General features: G+C 39.6%; 1 protein-coding gene across 2 annotated transcripts in view; it reads left to right on the top strand.

Annotated features, from left to right (window-relative positions):
* The first annotated feature begins 14,466 nt into the window (after positions 1-14,466).
* Positions 14,467-27,936, top strand: part of CD36 (CD36 molecule (CD36 blood group)) — a 76,392-nt gene continuing 62,922 nt past the window's right edge. The window contains exon 1 of one of the 2 annotated variants that reach the window (XM_019746891.2): positions 14,467-14,652. The gene's annotated coding sequence lies outside the window, so the exon portion shown is untranslated. The remainder of the gene's footprint in view (positions 14,653-27,936) is intronic. The other variant, XM_074340659.1, reaches the window with a different exon arrangement.

Here is a 27,936-nt window from a genome sequence, read left to right as displayed (position 1 = left end):
TCCTTCAATTCTGAATGACGACACTGCTGGGTAGCATATTCTTTAGTTGTCAGTTTTACCTCTCATCACTTTGAGTTGATCATGCCATTCCCATCTGGCCTGCAAAAATCAGCCTGTAGTCTTAGAGAGGATTCTCTCTTTATTGCTGGCACTTTAATTGTGGTGTGAGCCTCTTTTGGTTCATCTGGGTGGGGCTCTCTGTACTTCCTGGACTTGGATGCCTGTTTCCTTCACTAGTTTGGGGACGTTTTCAGTGATTATTTCTTTAAACAGGTTTTGGTCCCTTTCTCTCTCTTTTTTCCTTCTCAGAATCCTATAATTCAAATGTTGGTACTCTTGATGTTATCCTAGAGGTCCCTCAGGCTATCCTTATTTTTTAAATTCTTGTTTTTTTCTTTCTTGCCGCTCCACTCAGGTGATTTCCACTACCCTGTCCTCCAGCTTGTCGATTCCCTCTTCTTTGTCATATAATCCATTGTTGATTCCCTCTAGTGTATTTTTCGTTTCAGTTACTGTATTTTTCAATTCTGATTAGTTCTTTTTTTATATTTTGTGTCTCTTTGTTGATATTCTCACTGAATTCATCTATTCTTCTCCTGAGTTCACTGAGCATGCTTATAACCACTGTTTTGAACTCTTTATCTCGTAGATTGTCTCTATTTCATTGAGTTATTTTTCTGTTCTTTTGTTTGGAATATATTTCTCTGTCTGCTCATTTTGGCTGTCTCTCTGTGTTTTTCTCTATGGATCAAGCAGAGCAGCAACCTTTCCTGGTGTTGTAAGGAATGGTCTTCTGTAGGAGCTTCCCTTTAGCAGACTGTGTATGCCATGAGTCTTTTTCAGCCAGCTGGACCTGGAGCTGGAGTCTGCATGAGCTGAAAGGAATCCTGGAGGCCGTACAGCACCAGGGCCACCCTGGCAGGCCAGTTGGAGCTGGAGCTGAAGTGGGTGGGGTCTATGGGGAGTCCAAGGGACAAGCTGCACCAGGGCCCAGAGTTGGAGCTGGGACAGGTGCAAGCCACACAGTGTCCCAGGGGAAGACCTTTCTGGGACCACTCAGGCCAAGGGGCACTCCAGGGTCAGACCTCACTGGAGTCACCTTGGTAGGCTGGCTGGACCTATAGTTGGAGCAGGCTTGGGCTGCAGGGGGTCCTGGGGACAAGCTGTACTGAGGGTTGGAGCTGTACAGGGGGTAGGCAAGGGCCACAGGGAGTCCTTGGAGCAATGTGCACCAGGGCCACCTTGAGGCCAGTTGGACTGGTAGCTGAAATGAATAAGGTCTGTGAAAAGTCCCAGGGATAAGCCACACTGGGCACTGTGGTCTGGAGCCAAAGCTGGAATGAGACTTGGGGAGTCCCAGGGGTAAGCTGAGCAGGGACCTAGAGATGTAGTTGGACTGGGTGTGGGGACAGAGCCCCAGAGAGCAGTCTCCAGGCTCTCGGCCTCACGTGGAGGGGTTCTGGCTCGGGTAGTAGATGGCTGTCAGCTGTCAGCTGTAACCATTGAGCCATTGGCCACTAGTATAACTGCCGAGGCTACATTGGGGAGTTGAGGAGAGTCGAGGGAAGTCAAAGAGTCAGTCGGTTGGCAGAGAAGCAGACAGCAGGTCGCATGTCGTGTGAATCCAGCCTCCAGTGAGACTATAGTGGTATGACTCCCCTACCTATGGCTCTGTGGGTGTTCCTTTTAAGGCCTCACCATATGCTGTGTTCTTGTGTGGGGAGCAGGAGCTGAGACCCCGCAGGCCGCCCCGCACGACAAATGGCTCAGCGAGCAGCGTATGGTGCCAGCCAAAACTCATCGAAGGATATTGGAGCAGTTTATGTGTACAAAAGTTCAGCTTCGGGAGGCCTGTGAGGAGCAATGCCAGGAGTGGGAGGCACGGTCTGCCTGGGAGACTCGAGCCTCCAGATGGCACACCACCCTCTTGTCCATGGAAGACGTTGTCCTCCTTTTGTTGATCTGCTTCGGTGGTGTCCGGTGGCCACTGTTCTCAGGAGTTGGACCCCCAAGGAGGGGTGGGAGGATCTGGACGGCTCCCCAGCCAGCGTGGAGAGGGCCCTGCAGGCTCTGGCTGAGCAGTTGCCGGGGGAGAAGAAGGCTACAGCCAGCTGCGTGGGCTGGATGTTCCTCACGGCCTTGAGTCTCAACATGGAAAATGCGCCTAATGAAATGGTCCAGGTGCTGGACCAGGTGTCCCAGTTGGAGGCGCTGGAAGCTCAGGTCTGCCTGTTGGAAGTGGGGCCCCACAGTGGAGACTCTGAGGCGAGGCAGAGGAAGCGAGTGGAGACAATGTAGCTCCCAACCCCCAAGCCCGGCCAATCTTGAAGCAAAGGGTAAAACGTGAGCAACCTTTGGGCCCTGGGGGCATTGCTGCCAGCAACCCAGCTGTGACTGAGTTCACAGCCTACACCCCATACACTCCCACTGAGTTGCAGGAACTGGGGAGGCATTATTGACAGCGTTCTGGAGAGCCAGTCTCAGCTTGGCTACTACATTTATGGGATGAGGGAGTAGACAACATTCTTTGCTCCCAGGCGAGATGGAAAAGCTAGCCTTTGTGACAGTGCATCCGTCCCTGCGACAAAGGTTACAGAACTGCCATAGGTTGGCCCACGACCAGGGCAACCATTCTCTAATAAAGTGGCTCACTGCTGTGGTACGCACAGTATGGAGACAGGCTGGCGAGCTGCCAGACACTGTGAGTCAATGGCAGTCATATACGGAACTTACTCAAATCATCCGTGAAATGGGTATGAGACATGTGATTTTTAACCTTAACATGCAGGGGCCGGATAACGAGCTTTTTACAGCCAGCATGAGAGATCTGGTTTTGGATACTGCACCTGCGAGTGCTTTTGGATCTTTGGTTGTTGTTCTTACACCCTATGTGGGGCGACGGATCCATGAAGTTACAACTGCCATGGCCACCCTAGGGGATGTTGAAAGCCGGAGGTGAAGGAAGTTAAGACAGGAGGTCCGCACAGTTGAGACCTGGAGCCCAAACCAAAGGTAAAGGGACAAGGTCGCGGGCCTCAGAGAGTAACACATGCACAGATGTGGCGTGATCTCGTGGCAGCAGGGGTCGATTGGAAGAAAATAGACTGACAACTCAATGCACTCCTGCTGGAACTTTGGAAAGAGTTGCATCCAGAATAGCAATTCCGGAGAAGCCTAAAGGAGAAGTCTGGGAAAGTGCGACCGTGTCCCTCCAGGACTTCATGCAGCCGCTTGAGGCCGACTCCTTTCAGCTTGATTAGGGGTGGGGTCAAGGTACCCAGTCAGAGGGCACGAGCAGGGACTGGAGGCCCCACGTGGAACTGTCCATACATTGGTCCCCTTCGAATGTACAGAGGGTTTTGGCTTTAGTTGACACTGGTGCTGACTGCAGTCTTGTTTATGGGCACCCAGAACTGTTCCCCGGACCAGCAATCTGCATTGATGGCTACATGGGAAAGATTGTGACTGTGAAAGTTGTTTCCTTACCACTGGGTATAGGAAGGCTTCCCCCTCATACCTACAAGGTTTATGTCTCCCCCATTCCGGAGTATATTCTAGGGGTGGACGTGCTATATGGCCTCAGCTTACAGATGTTGGTAGGAGAGTTCCGTCTCCGGATCCGGGTGGTGAAAGCGGTGACACGCGGGCATGCTCACAACCCTCCTCAAGTGTTTCCACAGCCTTGGCACGTGGTTACAGTGCTATAGTACTGCCTGCCAGGGGGGCAGGAGGAGATTGGTCGTACAGTATTGGAATTGGAGAAGGTACATATTGTGAGGCCAACACACAGTCCCTTTAACTCCCCAGTATGGTCTGTCAAGAAGCCAGATAGGACCTGGTGAATGACTGGACTATAGGGAGTTAAATAACATGATGCCACCTTTGCACATGGCAGTACCTTCAATACACGATTTGATGGATCGTCTGACTGTCCGCCTGGGAACATATCACTATGTAGTGGACTTGGCCAACGCTTTTTTCTCCATTGACATTGCACCCGAGTGTCAAGAGCAGTTTGCTTTTACTTGGGACGGGCGGCAGTGGACTTTTCAAGTCCTTCTGCAAGGATACTTGCACAGCCCCACTATCTGCCATGGGCTAGTGGCCCAGGATTTGGCACAGTGGGATCGCCCATCCTCTGTGGCCTTGTTTCATTATGTCAATGATATTTTATTAACATCGATTCTCTTTCTGATTTAGAGCAAGCAGCTGCCTCTCTTCTCTGCCACCTGGAGTCACGCAGCTGGGCAGTGAATGAGGAACAGGTCCAAGGCCCTGGCTTATCCGTCAAGTTTTTGGGTGTTGTGTGGTTGGATAAGACAAAGGTTATACCTGAGGCAATTATTGATAAGATACAAGCCTTTTCACAGCCGACCAAGGTCTCCCAACTGCAGACGTATTTAGGACTGCTAGGATATTGGCGGGCGTTTATACCCCATTTGGCGCAAATGGCAAGGCCCTTGTATAATATGATTAAAAAAAGGGGGCCTCATGGGATTGGACAGAGGCTTTAGAGCAAGGCTTTGTTGCCACAAAACGGGCAGTGCAGCAGGCACAGGCTCTGTAAGTAGTGGACCCTGGCCGCCCATTTGAACTTGATGTTCACGTAACCCAAGAAGGGTACGGATGGGGCCTCTGGCAACGGCAGGAGCGTCTCTGGTTGCCAATGGGATTTTGGTCCCAATAATGGAAAGGAGCAGAGGTCCGCTACTCTCTAATAGAGAAACAACTGGCAGCTGTGTATGCAGCCTTAGTGGCCACAGAAGCCATCACAGGAATGGCACGCGTGTTGGTTCGAACAACATATCCCATCCAGGGGTGGGTCCGTACGTGGACCCAGGGACCCAAAACGGGGGTGGCACAGACGACCACCCTCGCCATGTGAGGTGCCTACATGGAGCAGCATAGCACCCTTAGTTCAAGCCCTTTGAACACAGAGCTACAATAGGTCCTGGGGCCTGTGGAGCTTGTAGCCCAGGCTGAGCCAAGCGCTCTGCCTTGAGGGGAGGACTTGGAGCCCTCGCCCCACAAAGAAGGACAGTCCCCAGTACCTGAGGATGCCTGGTTTACTGATGGTTCTAGCCGAGGGGCTGCAGCTGTTTGGACGACTATTGGTGTGCAGCCCAAAACAGACAACATTTGGATTGATACTGGGATGGGCCAGAGTAGCCAGTGGGTTGAATTACGGGCTGTGTGGATGATAATCAGCCACGAGCCCAGGCCCCTAGTTATTTGTACTGACAGCTGGGCGGTGTTCCGGGGCCTAACGTTGTGGCTCCCCACGTGGAAATACCAAAACTGTTTGGTAGGACACCGTCCACTGTGGGGTCAAGCCATGTGGCAAGACCTCTGAGACCTAGGGCAGAGAAATGAGCTGACCCTAATGCATGTCTCAGGTCATTCCCCCTTAGTGTCCCCAGGTAATGATGAATCAGATGCCCTAGCACAGGTCCGATGGTTAGAACGGGCTCCTGCCACTGATGTGGCCCATTGGCTGCATAGGAAATTGCAGCACGCTGGAAGCCGAACCATGTGGCAGGTGAGCAGATGCTGGGGTCTGCCTTTGAAATGGCAGGAGATAGCAGATGCCCGCTATGATTGTGCCATCTGTGCCCAGGATAGCCCCCAAAGGCGGAGGCTCCCCTGGGAGACACAGCAAATTACATGAGGGAGAGTGCCCCTCACTCGCTGGCAAGTGGATTATATTGGACCCCTGCCTATGGCCCGCAATGCAATATATGAATTTACAGCAGTGGACACTGCTATAGGGTTGATGTTTGCTTGGCCATGTCTGGCTTGGATCAGCGGCATACAGTGGTTGCTCTTACACAGCTGTGTGCCCTCTATGGTCGCCCCCAAGTCATTGAAAGCGACAGGGGTATCCATTTTATGGGGCAAGAAGTGCAGCGCTGGGCTGCCAGGATGGACGTGCAATGGTTGTTTCATGCTCTGTAAAACCCACAAGCAGCTGGCATGATTGAACGCTATAATGACCTTTTGAAGCCAGGTCTCCGGCTGTCAAAACACCCTCCCACGATGCGTGACTAGTCCTCGCGTCTATGGGACGTCCTGAGAGTCCAGAATGAGAAACCACGGAAGGGAGGGCCTGCACCAGTAGAAGCTCTGCTACATCGAACGGCCGCTCCCATTCAATTACAAGTTACCACCAGTGAGACTCTGTTAAAGCCAGGCTATGGCAGAAAGAAACATTTTGCTGCCAGCACCCACATGCTTGAAAGCAGGGGAACGACAGCAATGGACTTGGCCCTGGCAGGTCAAAAGCCCCCACTGTCGGTGGTTGGGCCTGATTGCCCCATGGGGGGCTCGTTTGACTCATGATTTGCAAGTGACGCCAGGGGTGGTGGCTGAGTGACCACTGCAAGTGACTGTAGTATATGGAGGTCCCGATACCGGGATGATTTTGTGGGGAACCTGTGTGCTCTCACTATGGCCTATTATGGGGTCCCCTGTTTTGTTCCATATTGACACTATGCAAGGGACCCTAAGCACTGCCATAAAGGTCTGGTAACACAAACCGGGAAAGGTGCCAGTGGCAGCGACCCTCCTTTCCCAGGACAAAAAGCTGGCATGTATCCTCCCAGATGGCAGGGATTTGCCATTGTCGGTTCCTAAGACTACTGTTTCTTTTCGTCCGTAGGTGCTGATAGGCTAATATGGCACAGGGACCCTCGCAGAAGACGCTTGTCGCATAGATTGTGAGGCGAGACTCTGTAGGGGTGGAGAGTGGGGACAGAGCCCCAGAGAGGAGTTTCCAGGCTCTCGGTTTTATGTGGAGGGGTGCTGGCTCGAGTAGTAGATGGCCATCAGCTGTGGCTAGTCGGCTGTCAGCTGTAACCATTGAGCCACTGGCCACTAATATAACTGCCGAGGCTATATTCGGGAGTCGAGGAGAGTCGAGGGAAGTCAGAGAGTCGGTCGGTTGGCAGAAAAGCAGACAGCAGGTCGCAGGTCATGTGAATCCAGCCTCCAGTGAGACTATAGTGGTATGACTCCCCTACCTATGGCTCCGTGGGTGTTCCTTTTTGGCCTCACCATATCCTGTGTTCTTATGTGGAGAGCGGGAGCAGAGACCCCGCAGGCCGCCCCGCATGACACTGGGTGTGGGTGGTGGGGAGTCCTGGGATCAAGTGGCAGAGCTGGTATGGGCCTGGGACCTGGTGCACACTCCGACAGCCTTGGCTGGATGTCTAGAGTGCCTGGGTGTTGTTCTTCCTGCCTGTGTGGTCTAAGGTGGCGGGGGAGGACAACAAATGGCACTCGCTGGTTCCTCTGACACCAGAGAATATTCTTGTAGTTCCCCTGCTATTTGGCAGATGCTTTCGGATTAGTGAATGGATTTTCTTCCCTACAGTCTTGGTACTCTTTAAATCATTATTTTTTCACTGTGCTCCAGGGTGGGTGAGTCAGCTCCCAGGTGCTTCAGTGAGCACTGCCTACTGAAGGTCGGTGTATTGGGGGAGGGGTTTTCATGGTGCTGAGTCTCCCTCTCCCCTACCCATTTTTCTGTGGTCTCTCTTTCATTCGTTCTGCAAAAGTAGTTCAGTCAGCCCTCAGTTCTTTTTCAGGAAGAATTGCTCTGTCTATAGGTGTCGATTAGATATGTTTGTGAAAAGAGGTGAGTTCAGGATTTTCTTATGCTGCCATCTTGGACCAGAAGCCCTGAAAATTTTAGATACAAATAGCTGAAGCAGTGGAAAATGTGAGGTGAGAATGCAAGGACCGTTTCATTGAAAAACAGACTTTATGCAGAAATAGAAATGATAGTTGAGGACCTCAGTAACAGTCTAAGGAGCGTAAAGTCCACATTCTAGACAATGGGTACTATTACTGTTTTATTTTAACTAAATAACATAAAATATAATTTGCATTTTAGGAAGATTCATCTGAAAGCAGTGGAAAGGATAAACAAAAGGGGAGTAATTATGTGTGTAGGAAAATCAATTAGGAGACTATGGTAATGGTGAAGGAAGATGTGATTGAAACCTACTTAGGTAGAGTCAGTGAAAATGAAGCACAGGAGATAAATGGAAAATATATGATGAAGCAGAGTTGTTCGGCATTGGAAGATAATTGGGTGTGTGGGGAATAGTTTTAGGTTGCGTAATAGAAGTATGGTGATATAATTTTACAAAGATTGAGAACATAGAGATAGGGAAGGGGAGATATGTGTTTAAGGCAGCTAGGTAGAGATGCCCACATTAAAGGTTGACATGCAATCATAGCACAATGGAGTCAATCACAACACTTTCTAAGAGCTCAGGACCTAGAGCCATGGCGATGTGGGTCCACGTCAGGCTACTGGGAGCATTGTAAAGTGAAGTAAGTTACTTAACTTTACTAAACCTCCATTTAAACTTGTAAATTGTAAATGTTTTCTCTCCAGAGTTTTTAAAACATTAAATGAGATAATACAGACACTAGTGTAAATGTGCTAGTGTATAAAGAATTTTCAGGAATGCTAGCTAAATTTAACATTAGGATAGAGTTTAGGGGTAAAAATAGTTTTGGAGATTAACTGTGCAGAAGTACTAAATTTAACACATAGAGTATCCACATTGCCATGAAAGAGAAGATATAGGAAGAGAAGAGAAATAATGGGACTAGACCTTAGTGAATACCTACGGGGGAAACCCAAAACTGCATAGGGAAAAGATAGCCAAAAAGGTAGAGGTCTGATCTTTACATGAAAAATATATGCTGAAACAGCGGAATCATATGTAAAGTATAATCTAAGGGCTGGAGGTCTTAATTCTAGAGCTTTGTTAGAAACTTGATTTACGTCAGATTTGTCCTATTCAGCTTTCTGATTTCTCTTGAGGAAATGAGCATCGAGCTACAGTGCACTGGACACCGGTTTATACAATTGCTTACCAACAAAGTACACAAGAATTGTCTGTTTATTAGCTGATTATTATGTGATAACATCAAAACAAAATTTTATAAACAGAAGGTGCTACAGCACAGAAGTAATAATTATAACAAACCAAATCTCTGTCTGATTTAAAAACCAGTGGGACATCTGCTTGGCTGCTACTATAATTGGCTACCAGCCTGTTGTTTTGTTATGTTGGAAGCAGGACTTTATGTCCTGTGGATATTATTTGCTCTTGGTCCAGCGGGACCCAAGTTTCCATTAGATTACAAATTCTGTACACATAGCCAGATTTATGCAAGACTCTTGCAGAATTTCTCTAAGTCCCTTAATATTTTTTTTCTTTTAATATTGGATTCATTCAGTTTCCTGTGGTCCTTCCTCTATGAGAATTAACTACCTCCCTCGACATCCAGTCTCTAAGGTGTCCCTCAGTGTGTTGTAACTCTCTCTGCCATAGCCTTGTGAAAGCTACCTATGATAACCCAAAAAAAAGATATATTGACGTGGCAGTAGAACTGTTCACTCCTGTTCACATTGTGCACAATTCCACTCTTTCACTCATTCATTTACATTAATATAATCTTTCATTCAAGAAATGTTGTTTTAGCACCAGCTCTGTGCCAATCACTGAGCTAGATGCATTCTCATGTGTTATCTGAAGAATACATGTTCATGTTAGGGTGTAGAATGATTTCTATAATAGCTTCAGTTTAAAAACTTCCTCTCTTATTCTTCTTCCTCTTTCCTCATACACCAAGACCACTACCACCAAAACCTGTTTATTTTGCCTTTTGAACATTTCCTAAATCAACGTATTTTATGTTCGCTTTTCCCTGCATCCATTTTAGGTCAAGTTATCATTAAAATTAAAGTCAGTAATAGTTGTCTTACTGGTTTCCCCACATCCATTGTTGCCTCTCTCTAGTTCATTAGCCAAAAGAAAGTTTGCTTTTCAAACGTAATTCAGATCTAATCATGTAGCTCTCTTGATTACAATTCTTCAATATCTTCCCATTGCTCATAAGATAAATCCCTAGAAATTCCTATGACACCTGGCTCTTCCCTGACCCTTCTGCATCATCTCATATATCCCTACCCCATCCTCTCTCATCCAGCCACATTGGTCGGCTGCTGGCTTTCAGTTACTTGAGTCTACAACGTTCCTTCCTCTCTATGGCGGGCTCCTTACAGTTCTGTTTTCTTACCTTTGAATGCTTTCCGAATTCTTTGCCATTTAAAACGTATTCATTTTTAGATATTTGTGTGTGTGTATATGTAAGTGTGTGTGTGTGTGTGTGTGTATATATATATGTATATATATATACATATATATATACATATATATACATATATATATATATATATATATATATATATATATATATATAATGAACTAAATGGCAAATAAATAGCCAAAGAGATCAAATATCTTACTGTTTAGTGAAAAGAGATAGGCATTAGTTAAGAAATCATAATGTATTATTATAAGCTGGGATAGATTGTGAAGGAATGGTACACTATGATTAGGTAAGCCGATAGGTCAGAGAGGCTTTCCTAATATATGTTTCCTTCTATAATACTATATATGTATATACACATATAAACACGTACACAAAATATCTATATAGTACATATATACACATATGTACATATATAAACAAATGCATACTATATATACACACATATATGAACACAATCTATATTATATATACACATATATATGTATATATATGTGTGTGTATATATATGTCTATATATGTGTATATATATATATATATATATATATATATATATATATATATGGGAAACTTCTCTGATCTTTCAACTTAGCTTATCACAATGAAATTGTCCTTCATTATTTATCCCAGTTTATGTTAATACATTATGATTTGTTAAATAGTGCTTGTCTTCCTTCACTAAACAAAAAGATACTTGAGAGCATAAATTTACCTCTTAGCATTTTCCCCCAAAGGAGTAGCACGATAACCATATACACAAATCGAATTTCAGTATATCTTAATGTTGACTTAATAAATGATTACATAATCACCCATCCACCTTAAAAGGGAAGGATGCTGCTTTGGGGTTATAAAATTTTATGCAAATTCTTCATAAGCCTTTTATATCTGATGAGATGACATTGGAAGCAAAAAAAAAAGGATATGAAATTTAGCAATAATTTTAGGTTCAGAGACTTAAGAGCTCTACTCCATTAGATTATTTTCAATAGTATACATTTCCATCAAACCTCATTACTTTGAATAACAAACATTTAGCAGCACTCTTCCCTAAAGTCAATTTTGAAAAGAAATGGCAATAAAAGCTTTACCTTAAGCTGATGTAAGAATAAAGGCATTTCACATATGTGTAGATTTGAGAAGAGCAAGTTAAGCAAAGAGAAGAATTAAGCCTTTGTCATGCATGACTCTCCAGGAGGAAAATCCTCCTTAGGAAGAATGTTTTTGGGGGAACTTATTCATTCCATGCTTCCATGGAACAGTAAAAAGATAACAATCTGGTAAAGAGAGTGTGCTAATAGAATCAGTTACAAGTAAGCTCCAAAATGTCTTTCGGATCCTGAATGTACACTTTGTGCAAACTGATAATAATCCAAGGGCGTTTTCCAAATGTGTTTTTCCTAAAAACACGTTAGTAGGTTAATGTGTTTAAATATCTTGTTGAATATTTTCATTGTTTTCAAGTGTGTACAGGGGTTTATGCCAAATTTTCCTGACAAGGCCACACATTATTCCTTCCCTTGTTGTGTTATGTTACAGAGCCAGGGATTCAAGGATAATATTGTTAACTCTTACACAGTGGACAGGAATATAAAATAAGGGGCAAATCTTTGATTTAAAATTTGAATTTCTCTAAAGGGAATTTTTTTAAAGCATCATATTATTTAAAGTCTTAAACATATTCGGCATGACATACTTGATGAAGTCAATGCATTACTACTAGGTAAAGTACACTGTATGATGCTGACTGAACAGAGAAGAAAGATACCTGAAAGAGGTATCGCACTCTGGAAATATCAGAGAAATAGGATTTGGGGAGGTGTTGGGAAGGAGAGAAAATATGAGTCCTGCTATTGCAACTGTATCAATGATGCTTTGCATATGTAAATTTAATTGCTTATTCTGAGAAAACATTTTCACCCAGAAGTGGGAAATTCTACAATAATATTAGGGTGGTGCAAAAATAATTGAGGTTTTTGCAATTATTTTTAACCGTTTAAGCCACAATTATTTTTGCACCATCCTAATATCTTATAAGGAACATTCTATTGACAGCTGACAACAGCTGCTATTAACAGCAGAATTGTTGGTTTAACTAAAGTGCTTTAAAGTTATGCCACTCTTGTGCAACAAAACACAGATGTGGTTTAAATTTTGTCTCGTTAAAAACTAGGTTTATAAACACTTGAAAGGGAACCAATTTGAAGGAAAAAAGTTCTGGGTTTAATTGACATTCTGTGCCGAAATGTTTACTTTTAAAGATAAATTAAGAAGAAAATTTCTGATTACTTCTGGATAAAGGGGGTCAGAGATCTTGTTCTAGCTATTTACTCCAGAGCCATAGATTTTTTTGTTTGTTTTTTTTAGCTCATTCCATCACTATTCTTCCTCCTCCCTCACCACCTATCCCTCACAAGTTGATGCCCAGCAGGGAATGAACAATTTAATGACAATGAATACATAATTTATGGAAAGAAAATACAGGATTTCCTATTCTTATTTATAGGACATAATCCATATTTGAAGATGATGGTATTTAGAATGTTGGAGGCATGCTATGATATTTATTATGATTCATAGAAAATATATGTGAGCCTGCGTTCACTGAATTTTTAGTTTGTCTTATCACTTTTTTGATCAGACATTGTGTTGGACAAGTTTCTAGTTCAAGTCATAGAAAACCTTTTTACATATATAAACAACACTTGTTTTCCATAATCAAAAGGGTCACATTGTGTGATAGTTGAGTATGTGGCTCTCCTTCTCATGCAAAGATCTCCCTGGTATTGACCACCTGACCTCACACACTGACTCCTTGCCCCATAGATGTCCCTCCCACATGCCAGTTGTCCAACCTCTGCCTGCCCACCATGGTGTTGTGGCTGATAGGTGGCCATCAGAACTGGCCCTCCAGGTTCTCGTAGCTGAAACTCTGCTTGTAGAAACAGAGAAACACAACTTGGAATGTGTGAAGGCAACAGATGAGAACTATCACTGGCTAGAATTCTACCTTACAGATATTCTATCTTTTCCTCATGTTAGGGACTTATTATTTCTGGGGATTTCCGGTGTCATAGCAATATTCCATAGGGACCGTTTCTACACTTTCAGTCAAAATTATATGGGTTAGACTTTCATATGAACCCTTTACTAGTCATGTGTCCATTATCAATATTTAACCTTCTGGTTTCAGTTTTATTTTCTGTAAAATGGGTCCTAAAAATATTAACTTGATTTGAATGGGTATTTTGGGATTAAGAAAAGAGAATAAGATTATATGATATCCATCTAGCAAAGTACCAAGCACATAGATAATGTTCAATACATGGTACTTATTATTAAAATATAAAAATAATAGTTTTGGTAATTTGAAAAAAAAAAGTCTTTCTGTTTTCTGAAATGGTAGTTACTAGTGGTTGTACATCAGTTTCATTTAGAAAACAGTAACTCCAAAATCGATCCATTCTGTAAAAGATAGTATTAATTGAATTGCATTCTTCAAAATATAATATTAATGGAAACTATTTAATACCTGAAAATCTTGGGAGAGCAGTATGATTTTTCTAGTTCCTCTGCTCACTTTGTTTTAATATATAATTAGAGATTCTTAATACATGAATCTCAGAAAGTGTTTTAGTTTTAGAAAACTTGCCATTATATTTTCAGAGTAATAACTTTAATCATAATGTCTATTCAAGCTGAGGACAGAGCCTCAGTCATATGTTTACCAATTATACCAAGCAAAACTCAACCTAAATCACGTACATTATACTACTATACCAAAAGATTAAATTGAACCCTAGCACCCTGGCAATGCATAACACTTTCTGCCACATTAATTGAGGGAAACAAAAAAAGCCATTAGAACGATTACCACTGAAACCATATTAGCAGAAAACACACCAGAAAGTTTATCAAATAGATATTCACATTTCAGGGATTTATCCGCGAAAGTTACTAAAACAAAAAGTTTGTTGAATAAGTGATACTCGATATTCACTACTATCTTTCCTTTATACCTAATCAAGAAAAACAATTTTGAACTTGTCTCAATATTATCACAACAAGTGGTAATCACAGAGAGAAGCAAATTGATTATTAATGACTGATTATTTGAATTCCCATGTTTCATAAACACAGCAGCTTCCTGTGAAGGGACATAACAGGTTTTAACAGGAAAAGGATTAGGGGTTTTCTTTTCCTCAACTGAGGCACAAAATGAGTGAGATTTTTTTAAGTTAACTTTACTTTCATCTGGCTCAGGTGTCAGGGATCTATATTTATCTTGTGTTAGGCATGCGTCCCAAGTGCTAGAAATCTCAGGATGTCAATGGCTTTCAGATGTCAGGATAACCTTCAAGACAGATGAACTGTCAGGACCCCTTGCCTCATTTCTAAGTTCTCAGCTGCTGTGCTGTGGAAATCATGTGTTTATTTTCTGCGTCTCTTCCTACAACAGTCTCTCTGAAGCCACTCTTAAAATCCTACATCTGGACAAGCAAGAGCCTCTAAAAATTGGTGAGCGAATTATTTTGGTGAAAGCATGTGACTATGACTGTAGTTGATGGACTGTAATCTACTAAACAATAGTAATTACTACTTTTAACTCGTTAGCAAGATGAATATTCTCTGGTATCATAATTAAGTCTTTTAACAGATTTGGAAGCTTTCAACTAAATGGATTAGAAATGACATTTAACACTTCAATTTTACATTTCCATCTAGTCTTTAAATTCATCCTATGAAATTTCCACTTGCACATTTTCATGCCTTTTATTTAGAAGTATCAGAAAGCTTAAATTTCTAATTATTTCAAGAAGTATAATTTTAGTGGCATTTTTTATTTCTTTAGGTTCTCTAACTTGGTCTGGTATGTACTAATCTAGACTGATTTCATCTTTTATTTAAATGTGTGCTTACCTTTTTAATAGGTTTTTTAAAAATTACTCTTTTAAAATTAATACTCTCAAAATCTGACCAATTCGATTTTTGTCTTCCGAATTGGAAAAACACTTTTTTAATGAGACTGGAAGTTGAATGACCTTTGTTCATGAGACTGTGAAAATGTTTTTTTTGGCATGTTGTCAAGATTGACAAGTATATTTAAGAAATAATTTAAAAAAACCCAGTCCTCTTAACAAATTGACTCCTAGAAGGAAAGGGGAAAGAAATCTTTCTATACATAAAGTTATTGATCATTACTGATCATAGAAATTGTATTGACTGTGGGCACCAGAAATCTTATTTTGTGGGGGAGGGGATTTAGTTGCATAAGAGAAGTTTTGTAACATGGTGTGTTTCATAATATGGCTATATAAGATCAGGAAACTTTGCACGATAAAGTAATGAATGAATTATGCAGAAAGGAAACAAAGATATACTTATTTAGAGGCAAAATTAAATGCTAATACAAAAAAGCAGCAGTTCCCTCTGACTTCTCGAGCTACTCTACAAAGCCTGGGAATAAATTGGATGGGTTTCTTCACCTTTAAAAAAGTCACTTCCGTTTATTCTTTGGAAAAATGGTTGCTTGGAGCTGTGCTGAATTCAGGGGAAAGCACACTGGGCTGATACTTACAAATGTGCCAACTTCTTGTTCAATTCCTGTGAGAAAAATTCAGAACTCAGGTGGGTTCCAAACCAGATGAAGGGAAATAGGCAAACCTGTCTTGTTCTTGGGTCTACTTGACTAAATAATTAAAGTGGGAGTTGTTGGGCAGTATATGAGACTCCTTTAATCCTGACAAGCAGAAAGGGGAAATATTTTCCAATGATGTATAACACAAACACTAATTACTTGGAATCAGATCCTTTTGTAAAGTACAAGGGCAACTCTACAGTGAACTGTTCTGAGAGTTTAGGAAAGAAAGCAAACACCTGAGGAGAATAAAACAATTTTCACCTGGGAAGAAAGGTAAGCTCCTGAACTCACAAAAATCATTGTTAGGCAAAGAAAAAGGCTTTAAAGTGCTAACAAATCAGTGGCAAAGACCATAGAAGATTGCCCAGTGGGCCAACAAAATGGAAGACTACGTTTTTCTTAGAGCGGAGAAATACATAATAATACATTGCTGTTGATGTGACTATGGCTAATTTTGCTTTAATCACAAATGCCCGATTAAGATTACTAATTAAGGAATTTAATATTCTTAGTATTTATAAACTAAGCTTCATCATTAAATTCTTTGAAAAAAATTCACAAAATTGATAAGAAATGCTTTGAAATGAATAAAAAAGGGGAAATTGTTTTTTTTTTTTTAATCGGTTACTTGTTTATGTGATTTTGATTGTTTTCTGAATGAAAATTGTAAAAGCATGTCAGCTCTTTACTACAACCTAAAAGGAGTGATTTGGAATGAGGAGCAGGGAGGAACTAGAGGAGGAGTGACTGTTTCCATATCAGGTTACTGGATACCTAAAAAAAAAATGCCTAATCCAAAGTGATTTTCTCAACTCACAAACCATGAATAATTCATCAGAAAAAGGAATTAGTCTAAAACTAACATAAGTGCATAGAGAATGTAAAACGAAATAGCGTTTAGTAAATAATTAGTTTTACTGTTCAGTGTGTTGTATGTCAAAGTACAGAAACTGGCTAAGCCACTGGAAATTTATTGCTTTTCCAAAGGGCAATTAGTATGCTGTTGCTTCAACAGTGATTTTCTCATCATTTCTTTATGGAGAAGGGTGAAGTGAATTCTGCTTTGTGTCTTCTGAAAAACTTAGTTTTGTGGGGCGATAAATAACACTTTTAAATAGGTGCTTGGTGGTACAATGTTAGTTTAAGATGTTTTGAAATATACTCAGAGAACTTTGTCACACAAACCCTATCATCTGAAGGAGGAAATGACAGAAAATTGGCAAGCATTGCAGAGGGGGACATAGCAGACAGCTTGGCTGCGTTCACCAAGGACTCCAGAGTGTACTCAAATAGAAAAGCATTGTTTGCCCTTCAGTGTTTGTGAAGTTTAAAAGTGGAATAAGGACAGATATTTTTAAAACATTAGTTTCATCTCTTAATTAAAGCTGTTTTTTTCTCATTAAATCTTCCAAATGTAAATCTTAAATTTCTCTCATTTGAAGTTTTAAGAAATCATAAAGGATATTTATAGTCATGTCATGGTTTTAAAAATTAAGAACACAGTCTAATAGAAATTAATTTGGAGGCTCATTTTGTTTTATTCTGGGACTTCATTATTACTCTATTCAAAATATAACAGATGCCCATGTAAGGTGTCCTTGTGTCTCATTCTAGGAAGTTTCAGAAATGAAGTAATAAAAGTTATTTCATTCAGTCCAGTGGTCCCATAGTATGGCCCCTAAACACAATATATTTTTAGAGCAGTCATCGATTTTTAATAAGTGGGATCTATTCTTTCTTTAAGACTCAACGCTAGAACAGCAAAATCATGTTTTTTTTTGATTCCATACATGATGGAGCCACTATCTTTCAGATTCATGTATTCATTGACACATTTGTTAAAAAATATTTATGAGCACTTACTCTTTGTTAAACACTGTTCTATTATTAGAAACCATATGCTGAGCGTTTATAGGAATCCAGGATCTTTTCACAGGTGGTGGTTCTAAATTTTGTTTATATGGAATGAAACATTCTGATGAAAGTTTAAAAAAACAAAAATCTGTTAACTTTGTAAATGATGAAGACGTAGGTTGCATTTTGTGAACATTTTCCCCACCCTGCACTGAAACAGACCCCTTAATGAACCATCAATCTCCTGAAGAAATTAGGCCAAATAAGTGACTATTGTATTTACAGAAGGAAGATACTGGACAGAGTTTCTTCCCTTGCCCACCGTTAGTTTCTTGCCATTGCCTTTCCAAATGCCTACTCTTAAAAGACTAAGTAACTAACATAGAGCCATTGGAACCCTCCCAGAATAATAACTGGACAGCAATGTATACTCTAAGTCTTAGGTTTGATAGCTTGCTAAATGCATTTCCTGTTGAACTGTTTTGTCTGAAGTGGGGGACAAATACTAATCTAAATTTTAGCTTGGTCTCTTAAGGGAAACACCTGTGGTTTCTATGGAAGCCTCTAGTTTCTCTGAGCCCTATTCTTTTAAGAGCTGCCTGGTCAAAAGTTACATTGAAGCTGACATCTAGATGGGCAATTACAATGCAGGAGGACACAAACAGATAAAGGCCATACGAAGTGATAAGGGCACTGCTTACAGACCTTTGCCATTAAGAGCTGGCACTTCCCACTGGGCTGATAACTGAAGGCAGGGGTCATCTGTAACTTGTTATCAGCAATGTCCAGAGCCTGACACATAGTAAGCATTCAAAAGATAGATTTTATTCATTTATTCAAAATATTATACCTAAATCTTTTCTAACCTAAAACATTCACCTTCCACTAAGGATTATGACTAACATTTTAAGAGGTTTGGATGATTTAAAGAATTTAAAAATCTATTTCTTCCACCTTTTATGCTTAGCAATCTTTTTTAATGTCCAAATGCACATATCTCTACCATAAAGTAATAGAGTTGACCTTTGGAAAACACAAAGGTTGGGGTACCCAGCCCCTGTGCAGTTGAAAATTTTCATATATTTTTGACTCCCCAAAACTTAAGTTGTCCCTCAGTATCTAAGGGGCATTGGTTCTAGGACCCCCACAGATACCAAAATCCCCAGATGCTCACATCCCCTATATGAAATGGCAAAGATCAATGCCTATAGTCAGCCCTCCATACCTGTAGATTCCCAACTGTGGATTGAAAACAGTACAGGTATTTATTGAAAAAAGTCCACGTATAAGTGGACCCATGCAGTTCAACCCTGTGTTGTTCAAGGGTCAATTATCCATATGTTTGTGCAGTTTTTTGCATGACAAATCTTCAGATAGGTAGTTTTGTGGACTGTTACCACCCGAGCACCACCACTGCCCTTCCCAGCATGTCTGCTTTTTTTTTTTGTAATATAGAGCAGATTATCTAATTTATATTAATAATGAAATTTAATAGAGAAATAGTCTATAATTCAACTTATAGTAAGTATATAAACTCATAGACATTGACAATTTCTCAGTCAACCCATGAAGCTCAATCATTTCACCTCATTCCACTGAAATCTTAATCGTTTCCCTCAATTTGCAGGCAAAGCTTAGGTGTGTTTGCTTCTGTGTTCAGTCTCTTAGGTATCTTCACTGAGTACCAAGTTTTGGATAAAGCTAGAGAAACACTCAGCTCAGTAAGCTCCTTTCCGGGTCCAGTGCTCACCTTGAGATGTGCTAAACTTGCCTCTAGGTGTGGATCTTGGTTTCTCCACTTCTCACTTTACGGGAAACCGTAGCATGTATAGTAGTCCTTGTTTGTTAGCCTAGTAGCAAATGCCCCCCAAACCTTCTCTGGCGTCGAGAAGGTCTCCAGCTGGTGATAGAGGTGCAGTCATTATCTGTTTTCTGCCTCCATCCCTTGGTCAGAGCCCCCTTCTAACCTCATCAACAGACTCTTAAAAGTTTCTTACCTTTAGTTTTTCAAACCTCTGTATTGCATCTGTGGTCCTAGTATGATAGTTCAATAAAATTCTGTTTTATCAGATTAAGTCAGGAAAAACAGGATTAGGCAAGGAAAAAAGTAAATCCTATTATTAAGAGGCTGACTGAAAGGAAGCTTACTATAATTGTTCACACTCCCTTCTCTACTCCATTCATATTCTTCTTGAGTGTCAAAGATGCCATTTTGTTTTCTCTCTCAAATCTCCCATGCAGGACTTCTGTGTGTAACATAGTAACAGCAAGAGCATTACTTAAGCTGAAATCCTATAGGTAAATAAAAGCAATTGAAACAATCTGACAGGTCTTTTGTGAAAACAAAACAAACAAATGAAAGAAAACAAAACAAAAAAAACACTCCTTAGTAATTGTTTGCCATAGCATAGAAACAGCAATGAAGCTTGGCTTTTTTTTTTTTTTTTTTCGTGAGGTTTAAGTCTGAAAGTCTACTTTCAGTTGCTCTCCCAATGTTCACATTTGTTCAGAGCAAAAGCTGTAAACAATAGATGTGGGAATCATTCTTAAACCAAGATCTACGGATTTTTACAAGTGACGACTGAGGCACTTAGAAATTAAGTGACATTTTATACCGATGCTTCGCCATCGCATTGTCATCCCCCAGTTTCCCTTTCTGAAGTTTATCTAGGCTTCCCTCCCCATCGATATCTACTAAGGGATCTTATTGATTTTTATGTCTTAACCCGTAATCTATATGCTGAACAGACCCAAATCTCTATCTCATCATCCTAATTTCTTCCCTGTGCTTCATACTCATATGTTTATGTCCTGCTGGTCAAGCTCCCAGAGTGGATACTCCACATCTTGAATTGAAATTAATCTAAATTCTTTCAACACATAATCTTGTCATTGTGTTCTGATTCATGATGTACCTTTAATGTTCAAAATTAAATTATAAACAACCCCATGATAGGTATATCTCTTGCTATGCTTGAATCTATCCTAGTGTTCAGTAAAATGTATGCACACATGTACTCTGTAAAAACTTTTTTAAATAAATGGATGAGTTAAATAATTATAATAGCTATTACCTGCTGGGTGCCTACAAGGCATGCTGATAATAATTATGCAAAATGCCTAGTATTTAATAAGAGACATTGTAAATTATTGGTTAAGGTACATTTTCTGTTGCCAAACTACATAGGTTTGAAACTTGGATCTGACACTTCCCAGATCTGTGACCTTGGGCAAATAAATTAACCTCTCTGTGCCTCTGCTTTATCATCTGTAAAATGGGGATAATAAAAGTATATACTTCATAGAGTAATTGTTCAAAATATGCAGGTCACTATATGTAAAATACTTACACAAGTGCCTCCATGTGACAAGTGCTATGGAAGGGTTAACTATTATTATTTAATTCTCACAAAAATTTTAAAGTGGATAGTGTTATTCTTTTTAAAGAATGAATGAACCAACTCAGAGATTAAAAAAACTGACCGAGAATCTTACAGCTAGTTAGTGAAAATGCCAGTTAGAACTAACCCCACCTCACCCCCAAGTCTAGCCATATTTCCCTCGCCGTTCTTTTCTATTATTATTATTATTATTTATTGAGGTGATTGGTTAGTAAAATTATATAGGTTTCAGGTGTACAATTCTGCAATACATCATCCATATATTGCATTGTGTGTTCACCACTCAGAGTCAGATCTCCTTCCATCATCATATATTTGACCCCCTTTACCCTCCTCTACCATCCTCCCTCCCCCCTTACCCTCTGGTAACCACTAAACTGTTGTCTGTACCTGAGTTTTTCTTTGTTTGTCTTGTTCATTTGTTGCTTTCAGTTTTATATCCCGCACATGAGTGAAATCATATGGTTCTCAACTATTTCTGTCTGACTTATTTTACTCAGCATAATATCTCAAGATCCATCCGTGTTGTCACTAATGGTAGTACTTCATATTATGGCTGAGTAATAATCCATTGTATATATGTACTACATTGTCTTTTCTTTTATCCTGTTAACCCCAGCCTGAAACCTAGAACTCATTCTTGATTTGTTTTACCCTCTACCTAGCAAATCATTCACCAAGACTTAGCTATTCATGCTACCTTCTAAATATCTTCCCCTTTCTACTAAATATTTCAGAAATTTTTCCCAACTTTTTTCTCCCCAGCCACAGCCTCAATTCAAACCATATAATTTCCTGCCTAGATTATTTGAGAAAACTTCCTTTGGCTCTTCCTCCAATCTTTTCTCCATGTGCCAGAGGCATCTTCCCAAACCCAATTTTTATCATGCTCTCCTTCCTTAAAATCTTTGAGTAGCTCCATTTTGCTTTCAAGATGAATTCTTGAAAAGAATTCCTAGGTATTCAGGCACAAACCTCAGTCTGGTATGTTATGCATTATATTAGAGCTTTATTAGGTCATTTGTACCTACCTCTCCGGTGTCCTGTCTTGTGGTTTCAAAACTCATACATCATACCAAAGCTTTACCAAACTATTTGTATTTCCCCAGTTGTATGTTTTCTTATGGATCTATATTTTGAGGGAATGCCTTTATTCCCTTTACCCAGACCTATATTCTATAACTCTCGGGTAAGGTACTTCCTCCACCAGCTGTCCTTTAACAGCTTTTCCTAACAAAACATTCATTCTCCACACATGGCTGTAGGTGTCACCATATATTATAATTGTCTGTTTATTAATCTGTTTTCCTAGCCATGCTGTGAGCTACTTGAGAGAAAGTATCAGGTTTTTGTTTTGTTGATTCTCTCATTTTACCCCAGTTAAAAGGCAGACTAAAAACGCTTAAGGAATTTATTTTGTTTTACGCTTGCAAAGGCTACAGACTAGCTTTGCTAGTGTTATTGAGGGAATAAAAACATAAATAAATGAAAAACAAAGTTAATAATTCAAACTATGATTTTTAAAAAATGGCTCAAAAGTAATCTGAGAATTTCAAGAATGAAAAGAGTTTGCTTGGGAATATGATCCTGTATTAGAACCAGTAGTGTTTCTTCTGGGTTGTGATCCGTAGTGAAGGGAGCCAGATGAGAGCTGGGATCAGGTTGCAGGCGTGACCGCCCTGCAGTGCCTGCTATGTAGGCAAAGGGTTGAGGGCAAGATAAGATCAGGGAAGGACATGCACTGTGATGGATGAACCAAACTTGGTTTTAAAGCTTACTTTCTTTTGCAAAATAAGAACTGGCGAATGATTTCTTAAACTGGGAAGCGGGAAGTATTATCTCAGAGCACTCAGTTCCGTTTCAACAACTGTTTAAGTCTGACTAGATTTATCACAGTTCTCAAAAAATTGGTGTGCATGAGACTAACCCAAAAAGCTTAACTCAGTACTCATGATGCTTGTTTTTAGGAAGTAGATCATCATATTGTTATAATTCCCTCTTCCACCTCCTCCTCTTCTTCCTCTTCCTCCTTCTTTATCACCATCACCACTCTTACTGTTTTTCCTAATCTACATTCCTCCCTGAACTGCCCACCTCACTGATAACCTTTTATTTTAATCTCTTCTAAATACAGTGCTTGTCTTAATCCCTCCTAAGAACTTATTAAAAACTCACCTACTATTACCTTACTGGAAGCATCATTAGTTTTCTAATCATGCTCTTCTTCTAACCTCTTTTGTAGCTGTAATGTAGTGGTTGAGACTTCTTCCCCTTAATGACGTTTTGATGACACAGACTTAATATTCTCCTCTAGCTTCTTTGAAAGAAGATTATAAAGCTCTTCAGTTTTTGATGACCCTTCAGCTGATGATATGCTTCTCCTTTTTCCCTGGCCTAAGCTCCTCATCTTGGCATGCTCATGTTTTCCATATTGACACCGCTGCTATATCCTCAAACTGTTTGTCCAATGTCATTTTGCACACCTACAATAATCCCTCCCATTCCTATCACCATGGCATCTTCTAATTTTCCTTCTTTGAAGTTCCGTTTCTTCTTCTCCAAAATTCTGGGGATTATACTACGAAATATGTCAGAGCCTCCTGATAACACTGTAGAGGAGCCAAGCTTTTTCGACGCCTTGTGACTGTAAATGTCCTTCACCAAAGACCATCAGGAACACACACTGTTGACCAAGTTTAGTTCATTATTTATTGCATACAGGGAGCCATGGGTGATGCAGATGTAGAAAGAATCTCTTATAGAACGTGGACTTTGGTTGGGTGATTTGGGGAGAAGGTTTAAGGAAGCAGAGCTTTGTTCTGAATGGGATTGTTGTCAGGAAGCCAGGCCATTTTACAACTGGGTGTTTTAATAAGTCTTATCTATAAGGAGGCAAGATGAGGCTGAAATTGATAAAGAAGCAATGTGACTCATTAGCTGGGAAAAGGGGCAGTGTGGTATCTGTGGCTCAGACAATGTTTGTAATTGGTCTGCGTTCAGATGGGATTACAGAGCATCTTGTTTTTGTCTTGATCCATCATCATCATGTTGCCTTGCCTAAAAGTGATGCTCTGTGAAATGATTGATGTGCAACCAGAGGATGTCAAGGCCTGACTACGAATGCCAGGCCAGTGTCCAGAAACAAGACCTAGCAGATAGCACCAGGCCAGGTCCTGAGTGGCAGGGACTGTTTTCTCTATCTGATGACAAAAATGCTTTGTTATTTCAGCAATTAAACACATTTCTGTGAAATCACTTCTAACTATTTTGGGATTAAGATTTTAATAGAGTTTCTTTGTAATTTCCTCCCTAAGCCCTCAACACATTGAGTATTTTAACACAAAATTTCATTCTTCTTATGCTAGCAATTTGATGATAAATAAAAACCACAAGAGGAGATGAATCTGTATATAATAACTATAAAGTGTATAAATTGCTTAGGAAATTAATTAGCTTTTTTTTTGCACTTATACCATAAAAAACAATTTGTTACATAAATTAAAAAAATGTATACCATTGGTAGATATGAAATACATGGAATGAAATTTAATTTTACTTAGTGAAAGTTACTTGTGAATTAAGAGCTTTTTCCAATTACTACATAGACAAAGACCTTAAAAATCAGAGATTATTAAGAATCTTTTAACTGAGAATTATCATAAATGAACATATTTTTGGAACTATGCATCTAAGTTGAACATATATAAATGTAGTTAAAAAATACATATGCCAAACTTTCTACTTAGATATTCTAGATGCCTCTAAAATGGGATAATCTTTTTCTTTTACATAATAGACTATCATTATAAGTTGTACTTAAAGAAAAGAACATCTAGTAAGTGATTCAAGTTCATGATTGAATAATATTCAATATTTACGTATTTTATGAGTTTAAAATGATTAGAAACACTGACAATTATCCTACATTTATAATTTGTTTTGTAACTTGTTATTATAAGTCTATAAGGCAGTGTTATGGTGTTGAGGGTAGATGAGATAAGGCTATAAATTAGACTTGATTCCATAAATCACACATGGAAAAAATATCTTTCTATAATGTAATTTTTAAGACATTTGGAATATTGTTAAGTATACCTGCTTTTTGATTTATACATATATGCTTTTTAAACATAATTTGCATAATAAACTGAAGGTTTCAGGTCCATATGTAAATAAGATTAAGTTTCTCTGTCTTTGAGTTTCTTTGATAGGTCTTAAAATATAATTAAGGCAATACAAAAGATAGAGTGATTGGTTTTCCACCTCTGCTTTATCACATTATCTTGTTAATAAAGAGAAGCTATTTGGATGAACTTTATAGTTTGCTCTTTAGTAACCCTTGAAGATATGATCTAAACAAAGAAAGATGCTAATTTTTCACTTTCTTCTTAAGGTTTACCCTTTTGCTGTTTTCAAATTTTCCTGTTTTCAAGTAAAACATGTAGTTCTGTTTTATGTGAGCCAGAAATAATTATTTACTGAACAGGAAACTGAAATCGAGAAGTTAAAATTTCAGATAAACATTTTAACTTTTAATTAAACAAAAAGGCTTAAATCTTTTTACATTACAGATGCCTGTCATTGGTCTATGTGATGTGGTTTTATTCAACTCTTTACAACCAATGGCAGCACTTTGGATCCTTAACTCTGAATGATTCAAAGTGAAATTACAATAGGATCCTGAAAACTGACTTAATTCCTTATTATCAATAATGTAAGGGGAACAATACCAATAATATCCATTAGTTACTTGGGGAATTAGTATTTTTGAGTCCATTCTACATTTTATGCAGATCAAATTTGCATAATGTACTTTTGGATATGATATGCATATTCTTTACTATTACTGTCCAGAAGTTTGCTACAGATGAACATTTATTACTGCTTTTTGTGATGGTCAAAATAAGTATTTTGTGTGTCCAGTATAGCAGCAGGTACCTATGTGAAATGGAAATAAAAGACGATTAGTGTCAATCAGTATTTTTACCTGAAATACTTCTGTACTTCGTGTGTTTCTGAAAACTCGCTGAACATCACAAATATTTTTTAAATAGTTGTTGTATGGCTTATGCTAGAATAAAATGGCGACTATCTCTTTTGCTTACATCGAATCCTTGTTTCTCTAGAGCATATCAGCTATGGGGGCAAATAGTGGTAATTATTTTTAATTACAAAAAATATCCAGATTGCTGCTTGGAGAGTCTCCTTGTTTTCCACTGGCTTTAGAGTCTCTTTTTCTCTTTATCCTATACCTCTTTAAACTGTCACGATGTATTTACATTTTATATACTCGCTGGTCAAACAAGATAAATTATAAATATGTTTACAAAAAAGCAGGTTCACAAAATCATTTTATTCATTGCTTCTTTCTGAGATGGTCTGTCTTTAAGTGAGTCCTCACTGACTCTAATGATCCCTGTCTTCCGCCTATTGGTCTGTAGCCCTTTTCAGTGGGACCCTGTCCTTGTCCCCTCCTCCCCCCCAATCTCTTTCATCTTACCTCCAACCCTGTGACCCTGAAATGCTGCCCTGATTCTGTACTCCCTTGGGAGCCAAACCCCAGCCTGGACTGTGAAGTGAGGAAAAGGAGAAATCAGGAGGTTAAATACTTCCTGGTATCATCTGAAGTCTCTGAGTGCCCTTGCTATCTGCTCTGCTCTTTGTTGGCTTTATACTAGAGTTGTCACTTCAACCAAAGCCAATATAAAAGAAGTCCTAAGTCTCCCAGTTCCTGGGATGGATGTTTCAGTTCTTATCCAGTTTTCATTACTTCTCCTTATTTTCACCCCTACTGTTATGCTTCAGAGTGGCATCAAAAAGTTTAGCAAGAGTATTTCTCTCACTCATGATAATGACTCTCAGGATTTTCTTCTCAATTATACAGCCCTTGTTGCCAAGGCTGCCACCATAAACTGCAAATACTTTTTCACTAATCCACACTCTATCTAGAATGAGTCCACCTTCTCTTCAATTTTTATTTCAGAACCTATGTCTTCCCAGTATTATTTTATTAGTCTTCTATGTAGACTCTCATCCCAATTTACTGCTTTTAATATGACCCTTTAAAGGTGAAAACTCTTATCCCATCGTCACTTCCCCTACTTATAATTACTTAGTGATTCTATTGTGCTTCCAAAATAAAGTTCAAGCTGGTTAAAATAGCATGCAAGAGGCTTCAAAATCTAATCTCTATCCATTTTCCTCACTCTTTGCTACTTCCCTAAAAACAAATATTTGTGATTTTCCAACTATAGCATTTGCTCCTGCCTGGGATTTATGCATATGTTCTTTCTGCTTATATCTCCCTCTGTGTGATTAGAAAGTATCCATTGAAGCCCTGCCATTATTTTATAGTCTATCTCCTCTGAACAAAATCACACTCTGTTAGAGACTATATTTTATTCATCTTTGTATCCTAGTGTCAAACTCAAAGTCTGGATATAGTCAATGGTTAGTAAGTGTTTAAGGAATTAAATGAATTCCTGACCACTTTCCTTCCCTTTTAACCTAAAGCTTGGAATTGTCTTTACTTTTACTCTTTATAATTTCTCCCCTAAAAAAATTTAGGGAGGAAGCTTCATGACAGCTCTTGGAAGTTTCCCTGATGGAAGTTCCCAAGTGTAAAAATTATAGGCTATATGGCATTGGATAGAATTGAGGTCAAGTGCTACATATCAATTTTGTGACTTTGAATAAATTATGTAACTTCTCAGTGTCTCAGTTTTCCTATCTATAAAATGGGTGCAAAATTATCTTATGGTTAAGATCTTAAAAGCAAGCTGTCAATGAAAGAGTGTTCAGCCTAAGAAAAAGTCTTATAAGAATTTATTTGAGCCAAGCTAACGACAATTGCAGGGAGCAACAGACTGAGAAAGTGCTCTGGAAAATGACAGTTTTGCTGCTGAT

Source organism: Rhinolophus sinicus, chromosome 4 (assembly GCF_057876585.1).
Source record: "Rhinolophus sinicus isolate RSI-liver-muscle chromosome 4, RSI-T2T, whole genome shotgun sequence".
Classification (NCBI taxonomy): Eukaryota; Metazoa; Chordata; class Mammalia; order Chiroptera; family Rhinolophidae; genus Rhinolophus; species Rhinolophus sinicus.
The sequence above is the reverse complement of the archived record's forward strand: the minus strand, read 5'-3'. Positions and strand labels throughout refer to the sequence as shown.